Genomic DNA, 13,190 nt, shown 5'->3' with positions numbered 1-13,190 from the left:
GACTAAAAGGAGGCTGAATGGCTGCTCTTCATCTCCTGTCATTGGTCTTGGTCTGCTGGATCTTACTTACCACTGCAGTGTTTATTCGGTGCGTGTGTGCAAGAGTGTGTGCGTGCACATGTGTGTGCACTCTTGGGGGCAGAAAACAGTGTGATGGAGAGGGAGTTGAAAGATACCTTGAATGTGACTAGTAAATATTAGCCAAAAATATTATAATAAAAGACTTCTGAACCTAAAATCTTGTTTCTAAAGATACTTGACATGCAGCCAGGCCTAGACTCACATATTTATCACTGTCCTATTGGCAAAACCAAGAGAAAGATTTTTAATAAAAAGTTAGCTCAACATCAAATAGAAGTGTTTTTTAAAAAACTTTATTTAAAAAGTTTATTTTAAAAAACTTTAAAAGAACTTTACAAACAATAACAGCAAATATAGGATAATAAACCTCCGTGTATCCATCTGGCAACTTCAAAAACTATCAATCATTTTTTTTCCACCTATTTCTCTTTCCTTTTTTTTTTTTTGCAGGATTATAAAATTCTTCAGTATGCACCTCTGATGACATTTTTGTTTTATAGTTAACTGTCATACCATTATCACATCTAACAAAATGAATAATAATTCATTTATAATATCTAGTAGTTAGTCCATAATCTGATTTTCCTGGTTATTTCAAAGGTTCTTTTCGCAGGTTTATACAAAACAGGACACAAAGTCCACACGTTGCATTTAATTATTATAATATTTAAATCTCTTTTACTCTTTTATGGTCTGATCCCTGTCCCTGTTTTTTCCATGTCATTGATTTGGTATAGAAACCAGTTCACTTATTGAATGTTCTACATTCTGGATTTGATTGATTGCTTCCTTGGGATGATTTTTAACTTGCTCCTCTGTCCCTTGTATTTCCTGTTAGGTCTAGAGGCTCGATTAGATTCTGCTTCAGTTGCTTAGGCAAGAAGACCTCATAGTGGTTCTGGGTACTTCTGATTTTGTCGTATCATGAAACATGTAATATTTGGTTATCAGACTTGTAGGTTTTAGGGTTTTTTTGCCCTATCTTTGTTGCTATGTCATTTTGGGGAGATTCAAAATTATATTACTTTTATTATTTTTCCCCAACCAAAGTTCAAAAATATATGTATTTACACAGACAAAATAGCCAGGCAAAAGACTAGTGGTTTGGATTCTGAATCTCTTGGACAAGTTGTATTTGAAAAAGTTTCTTCTGCTTCATACACAAAGGGATTGAGTAGATAGGAAAAAAATGTGTAAGTTATGAACACTTAAAGAGGAATTACTGAATGTAAAACTTTAAAAAGCACATCACTGATTCTTATATTTAGAAGCTACACTATTAAAATTCAGGATAAAAATAGCTGAAATTTAATGAGTCATTTGCTAATTATTCAACGTATGGATTTCCATTTGCTTCAGCCCTTCTCCTCTTTCTTAGGGAGTTTTTTTGTGGCATTTTATTGTCTTTCAACACTTCCAGAAACTACTGTATGCTGATGAGTGACCATAAAATGGACATGTGGAAAGACACATAAGAGATTATGACTCAATCGATGTCTGCTATGCTCATGATTTAGATCTAACTTTCCCTGCCTGACTGTTGCCACTACTGCACAAGGCTGGTTGGCAAGAGTTTATGGGGGTTGAGTATGCCAGTCTGTTACCAGCTTTTGAAAGCAGTGCACTGTTTCTATTTGAAGTGGAATTTGTGAATAGTTGCACAGTTCGACAGTATTTTTTAATTCTGTCTGCTTAACAGCTCATCATGTCAAAGAAGACCAAGAGAATGCTGAAGGGAGAAAACATTTTTTTAATGAGGATTGGGAATTGCAATATTATCTTGTTTCTGCTAAAGATAAGATGATTTGCTTGCTTTGTGATACAGCAATATCAACATTAAAGAAATTCAATGCTCATCAGAATTACAACACTCATGAGGACCACAAATATTTTAAATTAGAGGGAGAGCTGTGAAAGTTTGTACTGCAGAAATTAAAAGATGAAAAGCAAAAGCAAAGGCAGTTCTTTGAAGCAGCACCAAGACCTGGAAATAACGCCATGGAAGCAACTGATAAAGTAGCTTATATAGTTGGAGAAGAAGGGAAGCCATTCAGTGATATAGAAATTGTGAAAGAATATGTTGTCAAAGTTGTAGGATGCTTAGACCTGGATAACGTTCAAAGTACAAATGACTGCCTCTTTCAAGGAGAACCATAACTGATCAGCAGCATGAATCAGCCTTCAACTTAACAGAATAAATTCATGCAATACTTCAAAAGGAAATATATATATTATTCAATCACTTTGGATGAAACAACTGATACTACTGACTCAGTGTAGGTTTTATACTTCATTCAGGTTATAACAGAAGATTTTCTTTGCTGTGAAGAGTTACTCTGGGCACTCTTGCGAACAGAACACAGGGATTAGATATCTTCAAAAACTTTCAAGATAAATGTGTGACTGAATTTGGTAAATTTAGTGAGTGTAAGTACAGATGGTGCACCTTCCATGACAGGAAAACATGAAGGGGTTTATTGCACAGATAAAAAAAGTATTAACAGATCCAGATGCTCTCGTTTCTTTTCATTGTATCTTGCATCAGCAAAATCTGTGTGCTAAAGCTGCTATTTTAAGTGACACTTTGCAACAAGTTACAAGTATTGTTAATTATATTCATGCAAATACAACATGCACCGCCAGTTTTGTAACATGTTAAAGTTGAATGATGAGGTATTCAGTGTAGATTTGCCTTATTCTAAAATGCGTTGGCTATTGCGGGGACAGGTGTTAGCCAAAATTTTGTCTCTGTGAGAAAAGATAGTTAAATTTTATGAAGAACAGAATCAGCAATGTGAATTATTGAAAGAATATTTCTATAGGAATCCAGCATTTCTGTGTGATATCATCATGTGAAATCAAAATGACTTGAATATTTCTTTGCAAAATAAAACTAAGTCTGTATATGGTATGTGGCAAAAAAAAAAAAAAACCCAAAACCATGCATTTCAAAAACTATCTTTTTTCAAAACACTTCTTCTTTAAAAGGAAATTTCAGACAAACATTTTCCCCAGTCAGCAAAGGTCATTAATGAGCAGAATGATGTATGCGAATCATTTGAAGAATACACAGCTGTTATAGACCTTTTAATTGGAGAATACAATGAAAGGTTCACTGACTTTGAGAATCATGACATCACACTCAAATTAGCATTTCGGCCTCACCTAGTTGATATCACCAAGGCACCTAAAGAACTACAAATGGATTTGATTGAACTCTCAGTAGATGATATTTTAAGTCATTGTTTGATGCTAAGAAAGATCCAATTGAAATGTGGAAAAACGCAGTAGAATACCCATGCCTTTGGCAACATGCCCCAAAAATGCTTTCTTGCTTTTCAACCACTTATTGCTGGGAATCTACATTCTCCAACTTAACCCAAATCAAGACACCCTTAAGGTCACAAATGACCGATACCCATCTAGAGGATCAACTAAGGATGTAGACCTCCATGCTGCAACCAAATATTCAAAGGCTTTCCAACAAAAAGCAGACACAACAAAGCCTTTAAAAGATTGGTTAACTTTAAAATTAACAAATAGTTTTCATTTTTTGAAATTATTAAGTACAGAGTAGTTAGATTTTTACAAAATAATGTACATTTTACGTATATCTACTTGAAGATTCTTGAATGTAGCCTTCTTTGATTACAGCTAAATTAATGTGACCTTCCAACATGAAAAGTTTCCCCACGCCTGACCTGGAGCATTTAATCTCCCTAATGTCCAGAGCCAACCCCCAAGTTGAATCTGGGTCTCTGAGGATGGGCTCAAGGTATTGGTAATTTTAACAAAGCTTTTAGATCATTCTAATGTGCAGTCAGGGTTGAAAATCTCCAAACTAATCAGCAAATAAGAGGTACCATTTACAGGTCACTGTGTGTAAAGGGTTGTGTGGAAAATCTCTACGCATAAAGAAACTGATGCTTGGAGAGATGTTATTTGCTCAATGTCTTGCCACAAAACAGTTTCTCACCCAGCCCATTTAGCTTCAGACCAGAGGCTTTTGAACTTATTTTGAGCATGAAAAAATAAGGGTCATGGGATTTACATTGTAACTCAGAACACACATGATAATGAGACCCAAGTTTAACAAATAATACTTAATTTTGTTTCAAACCCAGTAACATGATTTCATGACTTGCGGTTGGGATCACTCTTCTAAACTGTAGCAGTAAACGTTTCCTATCTGTTCCTACAAATGGCAAGATCTTTTTCCCATCAATGCCTTCTCATTTTGTTTTCTCACCTGGAAAGCTCTTTCCTTTTTCACTACATTTTTTAAAGAGCATCAAGTTGCTTCCTTGCTAAAAAGTGTTTCCAAGGCTACTCCAGTTCATAGTGCCTCTTATTCTCATGCCTATTTTTAACACACACAGCTCATCACACATTTTTTTTACACTAAATTATATGATATATTGTGATGCTCTATAATCATCTTACATCTTAGATGGTTATGTCTCATTGACTAAATTTAATCTCTTTGATGACAGAGACCACATTCTATACTTTTGTTTCTGTACTCTTCAAAAGGTCTAGCACATTAGACACATTACAGATGCTAAAAATGTAACCGATTCTATAAACCTCTATATGTTTTATAATAATCTCTTCTTTGAATTAACTACTTGAACTTTCTGAGTCGTTTCCTAGAAATGGTAGATTTTATACGAGACTAAAGAGTTGAGATTCCAAAGGCCCCTGAGCAAGATTCCTGATGCTAAGAATCACCATTCACCACAAACTGCCCCAGTGCTCGGTAGCCCCCTGTTAGTTACCCCATGACCTGCCCCAAGGCACAAGGCCCCTCCTTCAAAAGTACATGACCTCCCTTAGTCCAGGAGATGGATTTGAGGCAGCTTCTCTGGTTCTCCTGACAAGGAATCTGTCATATCAAAAATTCCTTTCTTCCTTGGCAATCATTGTTTCAATAATTGGATTTTTGTGGGATGAGCAACTGGACCTAGACTGAAACCCCCTTATGGTTTCAACGACAAAATGTTATGTGACCCTACACAAGTCAACCTCTAAGCTTTTATTTCTTCATCTCTGAAATGAAGGGGATTCTAAAATCTCTTCCAGATTTATAAGTGTAGTTTTCTATGATATACAAGGACTTCTATAAAATGCACAAATGAAGGAAGAAAAATTTTTTATTAGAAAATACTGTACAGGAAAAGTTGTTCAGTGAGAATTAAAAAAGGCTGAAACTGTTTGGCATTTTTGGTAGGAAAACTATAAACTCCTCCATGCTATCTCTGAAATGATACAGAAGTTACTGAAGTTTAAAAAGAAGTTGAGCCCTGTGGCACTTGGATACTGAAATGTGATTATTCATGGGCTACATTTTCAAGTGGAATGAATATTTATGGAACAAATATGAACCCTATGAACACTTATCAAATTAAATTGATTACATAATAATACAAGGCCTAACAATGAGTGTGGGGTTGGACTGTATGGAGGCAGAGTTATCATAATTTAGGGAAAAAAATCATTGAATACAATTACAGTTTAGATATTGTTTGTGTATGAGTGGTTTGTTAAACATCAGTGAGGATCTTCCCAGTTGCTCCTGAGGCCAAAGGATGTGGCTGGCTGTTTCAGTTACCTGCATCCCCATGACCATCAGCATTCTCATTCTGATCCTGGGAGGCTACAGGTGAAGGGGTGAGAGAAGTAGTCAGTCTCTGTTGTGATGGTGGTGGTGGTATGTGTCTGTGTGCATGGGGGAAGGGGTATGTGTTGTAGTGGGCATCTATAGTCTTCATCTACTCAACATTCCTTTCCCTTTGTTAACAACGCTGTAATTTTCCCTTGGGAAACCTCTTCCCTTCCACTCAGTCCCTATGTTTTGGGTGTATATGAAGCCTTTTTCAGATACAGGCAAATGACCCTGGCCTGGCAGTGTGCATTCCATCCCTTGGTTACAATGGTTAGTTCAGAAATGAGAACAGGATCCAAGTGGGTCCAATGAGACTCATTCTTTGGCTTGTTCTCTTACTGACATTATCAATTGCTAAAGAAGTTGGATATATGCCTGGAGATGCAAGTCTTGTCCCTACTTAGAGAAAATAGAACCAGTGCAATGAAAGCATAGTGAAGAGAGAGAGAAACTGAGTCTTGACACTCTGAGCATCTAGAGAGAAAAAAAGATTTTAAAAACATGTTTTTTTTTTGTGAGCTCTACTCTTGGGATTTATAAACATGTGAGCCAATAAATTCCAATCCCCTCAGCTATAGGTTTTGTTAAGTCAGTTGGAGTTGTGTGCCTGTCACATTCAACTATCCTGACTTTACCCTTACTCACTGCTAACCTCCTTTCCTATCTTAAAGTTTGGTTCACACAGGACCAAGTCTCCTGCTTTTTATAGCGCCCGGGGCTTATTTCCTCGCCATCTGGTAATGTAAGTTGCTCCAGCTTTTTGCATATTCTCTCCCTGTCCTCTTCCTCTACAAGTGCAACACAAGTGCTTGTTTCACAGCTGCAGGTGGTAGGAGGGGAAGAACTGAGATGTTCAGGTCCAGTCTCAGCCCAGTGATGGTCCATGCAAGCTCCTTTGTGTGAATTAGAAAATGTCACTCCCTCTGAGCCCGGGTCTAGGACCAGTGCTTTGGAGACCAGCCTGGATCTCACCTTCCAATTACCTGCCCACCTCCACCTCAGCCAGAGGACACAGTGTAGGATACAAATGGCACAACACTGTGTTGAGGCCCCACAGTACTAAGAGGCAAGGGTTGTAGCCATGAGGTAGAAAAACAAATCCGTGGACTGTAGCAGACCCTCTGTGGCTCACACCCACTGTTAGGTGTTCTATTCCTAGGATAATGATAGCTGTTGATGCTGTGAGCCTCCTGGGCATCGAGGCTGCGGTCTCAGCAATTATCACAAATGTTGACGACAGCTGGAAAAACAGTATCACTTGTCAACTTGAAAGCAACATTTCCCACTATCATTTAGATCTTAAGGTGGTATCTTTCCTGGAGGAACTTCCTGAGTTCAGTTTGTCGATCTTTACCTTTACACCCAATATATTTCTCTTTCTTTCCCTCCCTCTCTCCTCTCTTTCTCTCTACCCTTTCTTTCCTTCTTTCTTTCCTTCCTTCCTTCCTTCCTCTCCTCCCTCCTTCCTTCCCTCCTTCCCTCCTTCCTTGACAGGGTCTCACTCTGTTGACTGGGCTAGAGTGCAGTGGCATCATCATAGCTCACTGCAACCTCAAACTCCTGAGCTCAAGCGATCTTCCAGCCTTGGCCTCCCAAAGTGCCAGGATTACAGGGGTGAGCAACCATGCCCGGCCCTACAGCCAGTATTTGTTGATGAAAGTCAGTGGTTCCACAAATCCAGTTGGAGGCCACCTGGCAATTGTCCATTGAAAGAGAACGCAGCACCAGGCAGGGCATCTGGCAAATGTCCCATGCCACACAGCAGTGACACCTTCAGGGACCCTAGCTGGTCTTCAGTTATTTCAGTCTCCAGTGCGCCTTGGTGGGACCCTCTTCACTGTGTTGGAGACGAGGAAGAGTAACCAGAGAAGAAATGCGACCAGCTTCGGGAAACTCAATTCCACCGGGCAGTGGCTAGTGGCGTGCACGGACTTTAAGGGGATGGGGGCGGAAAGCCAAGACCCTAAAAGAGGAGTGCAGGCGGTTAGGGGCGGGGGCGAGGAGGGTCCGTGAGCCGCGTCTGAGCACTCGCCCTACCCTCGGTGCCACCGCGCAGAAGGAGGGCCGACCTCACCTGAGTTGAGGGGGCCTGGGAATCTGAGCCGCCGAAAAGGGGTCAGCGATCGGCCGCGGGGCAGCTCGGGCGGTGGCCTCCGGGAGTTCTGTCTCTACTTGCCTGCTCCCTCTTTGCTTGCCTCCTCCTGCTCCCTCCCCTCCTCCCGCTCACCTTCCCGCCTACAACGGGAACGGCGCCTTTAAGAGGGAGCTTTGGTTACCCTGGGGGCGGGAACCCCTCGGCAGATCGCGGGGCGGCGGCGCTCGGCCGCGATGCTCCGCACTTTCTGCTCCGGCTCCCGCCGCCGCCGCCTTTTTCGCCGCCACCGCCTCCTCCTCGGCATCCTCCTCCTCCTCCTCAGCCTGCAAGCGTGGTTCTCTGCGGCGGAGGAGAGAAGTGCTATGTCAGGAAAGTTCCGGGAGGGACTGCATGGGGCCATGCTCCCTGGGCTCCTCTGCGGGCGCCCGCGCGCTGCCCTTTGTGTGAGGTGAGACCCGGGGTCCTCGCCCCGGGACAGGTGGCCGCCGGGGGCGGGAGCGCTTTGATCCGCGGCGTTTGGCAGGAGTGTGGGGTTTGGCGGAGTGCGTGGGTGAAATGAGGCTGGTGAGACTGAAGTTGTGCCGGAGAAGCCTGGGTTTTCGGGAAGCCTTTTGCAGCGGGACTGGAGTTATTTCAGCCAGCGCCACCCGGCGGGGGCCGGCGGGGACCCGGTTTCTCCGGTGCCGCGTCGCCTCCCGACGCCCGGGCCCCCGTGCCCTGCCCGCCAGAGCCGTAGGCCTTCTAGGAAACCGGTCGGCTGCGGACCGGCACCCGGTGCTGAGTTCTCCCCGCCGGGCTGCTCTCGTCGGAAAGCCGAGTGCTGGGAGCGAGAGGGAGGAACGGAATCGTCCCGAACTTTTACACTGTGGTCTCGCCGCTCTCAGGGGCTGATACTCACGCTTTCTGCCCGAGTGGAAGAGTGGAAGGCTCCTCCGGAGCTCCGACAGTTGTGAGGGGTTCCCTCTTACGTGTGGTTAGGCTTGTGGCGCTGTGTCTGTTTTCAGCCTTGGTAGGTTTTCATCGTCGCCCTGGTTTTAGTTCTCCCTCTTCCGCCCCTTTTTGGAACATTTCTTTCTTTCTTTCTTTCTTTTTTTAAGACAAAATATCCTGGAGGCTCTGGGTACTTAAAAAACCCCAGCAACATATCATTATGAAAAATTTCCTCCAGGGCTTGCTCAAGTTTTTGAAGTGATCATTTTAGTCTTTAATGAAATATTTAGACTCAGTCTTGACACTTATGAAATACAGGTATTTCGGTAGTATGATGTAGTTTTTTAGTCAGGTGGGATGAGGTTTTAGCCATATTTTTTAAAAATACTTTTTTCTCTTTGTTTATTGGTGAATTTGTTTTTCATTATGTTTTAGATTAAGAAGGCTCCAACTAATTTTAGGAGTGATATATCTAAGAATCAAATAAAACCTGATGTTTCTTGCATAATCTGACTTTGCTTCAGGCATTTTTATCCATGGATGAGGTATGTGATACGTGTAGTCATTTGATGAAACCTAATGGATAAGTAACATTTATTGCACAAGTGGGTAAGTTTTTTTTCCATGTGTCCTGTGGGTGAAGAAAGACTCATTTTCTCACACTCCCCAGGCCTCTGCCGCCCCATGTCTATGCCTGTTTCTGTCGTCTCCACTCACGTTGCATACATCTGATGTCAACTACAAATTAAAGGTGCTGATGAAAAGTCCGTTTATTTTGTTAAGTGTTGCATAGCCCACATTTTAGTGACATAATTTGTTACATCATCCAGATCATTTTAAACAATAAAAATAGAATTTGAGAGCTTATTTAAAGGAAAGAATGTCAAGAAGTATTTAAAGTAAATTCTCAGGTATATGCTTTACATGTAGTTTTTATGTGTGAAAAATATTCTGCAAAGATAGACAGGGGATAGTGTAGGAAACATCTTATTTTCAGTGAGGAAATTTTGAAAGAAAATCATTCCAGAATAAGCATTAATATTGTGAAATTTTGTTTGGGATATAGATTTTCATCTCTGATTACAATTTTGTCACTTTGCTGTCAAATATACCAGAACTGAAATTTTTTAAAAAAAGAACTTATGGGGCACAGCAGCTCACACCTGTAATCCTAGCACTGTGGGAGGCTGAGGCCGGATTATTACTTGAGGTCAGGAGTTTGAGACCAGCCTGAGCAAGAGTGAGACCCTGTCTCTACTAAAAATAGAAAAAATTAGTTGGGCGTGGTGGTGCATGCCTGTATTCCCAGATACTCTGGAGGCTGAGGCAGGAGGATCACTTAAGCCCAGGAGTCTGAGGTTCCGGTGAGCTAGGCTGATGCCATGGCATTCTAGCCCGGGAGACAGAGCAAGACTCTATCTCAAAATAAATAAATAAAGTTAAAAATTAAAAGAAGAACCCAACATCTCTAGCATTTTCTGAAAATTTGCAGCAAACTGAACATTCTTGGAGAAAAATTTGCTTAGAAAAGTCACATACTGAAAACCCTAACTGCAGTTACCATTTTACCTTAAATTTGCTGGACTAGGCAAGAAAGTAAGAATTTAGGGTCCTAAGGTCGATGTAACTTAGTTCTTAGGATTGTATTGATTAATGTGAGTACCTTGCGATTTTGTATACAGTTTATTTGATTTGGGATGACTGTTGTGTGAATGATTCTTTTTGAAACTATGTATCTGTGTATATATCTGCACACACACAAACATATGAATTTACATACGTATATGTCCATGTCTCACATATATCTGCATCTATAAATCTATACTCTGTGTGTGTGTATATTTCCATAGCAGGGAAAACGATTGGATTTGATAATACATGTGCTCTAAGAACGGCAGGTCTAAAAGATCAGCAGCTAAAAATAATTCTTGGTAGGGCTTGTCACCTTTTCAGAATTTTAGTAGATATCAGGTAAGTTAAAAAATACTGTTTTCCAGTATGTTCCTAAACTCTTATAAGGCTTGGACCAGGGAGTTATATGCCAATGATCCTAACCACATATTTATCTATTAAAATGAACTGAATCGCCCCATTCAATGTTATGATTCAACCAGGCATTTCTTAAGCTTCTGTAATTTGTCTTCAATAGCCAAATTCTAGGTAAAATTTAGCCGGTCAATATAGTGTTTTCTTCTTTTAACACTTCAAAAATCACCTTCAGGACATTCTCCATAGGGACTTAGATAGACCAAAAAGGCATGAGAGGCAAACCTTGGGGAAGTTCTGGTACTCCAATTTGTGAAAGGATGCCTTAAGCATTTGATTTGAGAGAAGGATCCATTAATGCTTGGGAAAATAATACCTATAATACAATGCTCCATTCACTACAAGCAAAACTGTCACTCATCTTTGGAATATTTGTTATCACATTTCACAGCTGAAGCTGCTCCATTTCAGCATATGTATGAAAATTAAAAATGAAATGATCTGTGAGACTTTCGTTTAATTTGCTAGTTATTTACCAGAAATGTGTTTATATTTGCTACAAATGCCCTTTGCTTTGTTGCATGTGGCTATATATATATATATATATATTTTTTTTTTTTTACACCTATGACATATGTATATTTAGGGTGAATTCTTAGTGTTTACTCAAAAACACATAAACTCACAGAGTTTACGTTGTGTCTGTTCAACTTTCAAAATGTAACATTTGAGATGTGTAACTATGAGCCTGAGATCATAGACTTCTAGAGCTGATAGGATCTTGGTCAATTATAGTTCCAGTTTCGTGGGAATTTTCTGCTTAAGGTTGGATGTGTCCTTAATTTGAACTGGATGATCCACAAAATAGGTTCTTTTGTAACCACAAAACATGGAGAACATCCCAAATAATTTGCTGTGTGGGCAGCCGAACACGCTTTAGTGTTTGGTTGGCTTGAGGCAGTGTGCCATGCTTGTAAAAATGGTTTTTGAAGCTGACAGCAAAGCTGTTTCAGTCTTTTTGAGTTTGACACGTAGAATAAAATGCCTTTTAGCCTCTGCACCAGAAAATATGGACAGGATTGGTAAAAGTAACTTGTGCCCATTTCTGTTTGTATTACAGGAGATTCAGAAAACTGAAGAGATTCTAGCTTAATACACAAGAAAGCTCATTCATGTTTGTTATAAATGTAATGAAGAGTTAGAAAGGTTGAGTTTTCACACAGCTTTCAAGTCTTGGGCAAAAGAGTGTACCTTTGCAGTTGGGGTAATCTAGTGGTCACCTATTGAAATTAATAACAACACTGTTATCAGTATTTCTTTTGAGTGATAATGCTAAAGAAATTACATCCTCTCAGGTGCAATTTAGATTAAAAACATCACCAGCCAGATACTGTACCAATCATCTGGCATATATGTTAATTGATTCTTAGATAATTTTCAATTGAAACTCTTATGTGTTAGTATAGTCATAAGCTTTAAATACCTTTTAGGGTTTTTGAGCAAAGAGCTTCTTGGTTAACTTTCTCTCAATTGACTTAGCTCAGTCTATATTATTAAAGCATTTGAAAAGTATTTTGGGCAAATTCTTTTCTTTGGAAACTTCTAAGGATCTGCCTTGGGGAGGTTAGATGCAAAAGGCACATGATTTTATACTCTAGCTGTTACTTTCCAAACAGAGGCTTCTTTACCCTTTCCTATTGTTTCTGAACAAAAACAAATGTATAGGTAATTTTAGAGAAAGAACATTAGTGTGGGCATTTAAAGATGCCTGAAGTTTGGATCAGAATAAAAGTTTCAACTGAAAATTACCTAAGAATCAGTTAACATCTGTGCCAGGTGCTCGGTATGGTATCTGGCAGAGGGTGTCTGCTGCAGATTTTTTGCTCTAGGTTAGTCCTGGGAGGATGTAGATACAAAGGGAGTTGTGTAGGCCTAGCATCCATTGCCTTCCAGAGGGAAAAAGTTTGCATAAGTGTGTACTTGTAATAAAATCCCTTCTTTTCATTGTAGCTTAATTTTTCCATTTTCTCCAGGTTGTCTATGAAGAACACAGCTTCCTACTCTATTTTGATTAACCCTGCTTAAACCGTCATGCCTTCTAAAGTTTCATATTGTCCAGCACTAGCAGGAAGTCTGTTCTTGAATTCTCTCAGCTTGTTCTCACTTTTTGAGACATATTTCCTTTTTTTGCATTATCTAATTCTCTAATGATAGGAGTTTTAAATATAAGATTTCTCTATTTTCTATAAATTGGGTAAATTTGCTCCCACTTAAAGATTTAATGATATTGGGAACTTATTTTTTTTCTATCGTTCATTCATAGTTGCTATTGTAAGATTTCAAGTCTTTATTCTTTATTCTTAAGCTATAATAGTTTTTTTCCTATTATGAAAGTGACACGTGTTCATTATAGATAATTTAGAAAATCCAGAC

General features: G+C 39.8%; 1 protein-coding gene across 1 annotated transcript in view; it reads left to right on the top strand.

Moving 5' to 3' along the window:
* Window positions 1–8,083: 8,083 nt before the first annotated feature.
* GPR63 (G protein-coupled receptor 63) overlaps window positions 8,084–13,190 on the top strand; it is a 50,933-nt gene continuing 45,826 nt past the window's right edge. Inside the window, exon 1 of the mRNA XM_012661875.1 lies at window positions 8,084–8,289. The gene's annotated coding sequence lies outside the window, so the exon portion shown is untranslated. The remainder of the gene's footprint in view (window positions 8,290–13,190) is intronic.

This window comes from Propithecus coquereli, unplaced genomic scaffold (genome assembly GCF_000956105.1).
Source record: "Propithecus coquereli isolate 6110/MARCELLA unplaced genomic scaffold, Pcoq_1.0 Scaffold74, whole genome shotgun sequence".
Taxonomy (NCBI): domain Eukaryota; kingdom Metazoa; phylum Chordata; class Mammalia; order Primates; family Indriidae; genus Propithecus; species Propithecus coquereli.
The sequence above is the reverse complement of the archived record's forward strand: the minus strand, read 5'-3'. Positions and strand labels throughout refer to the sequence as shown.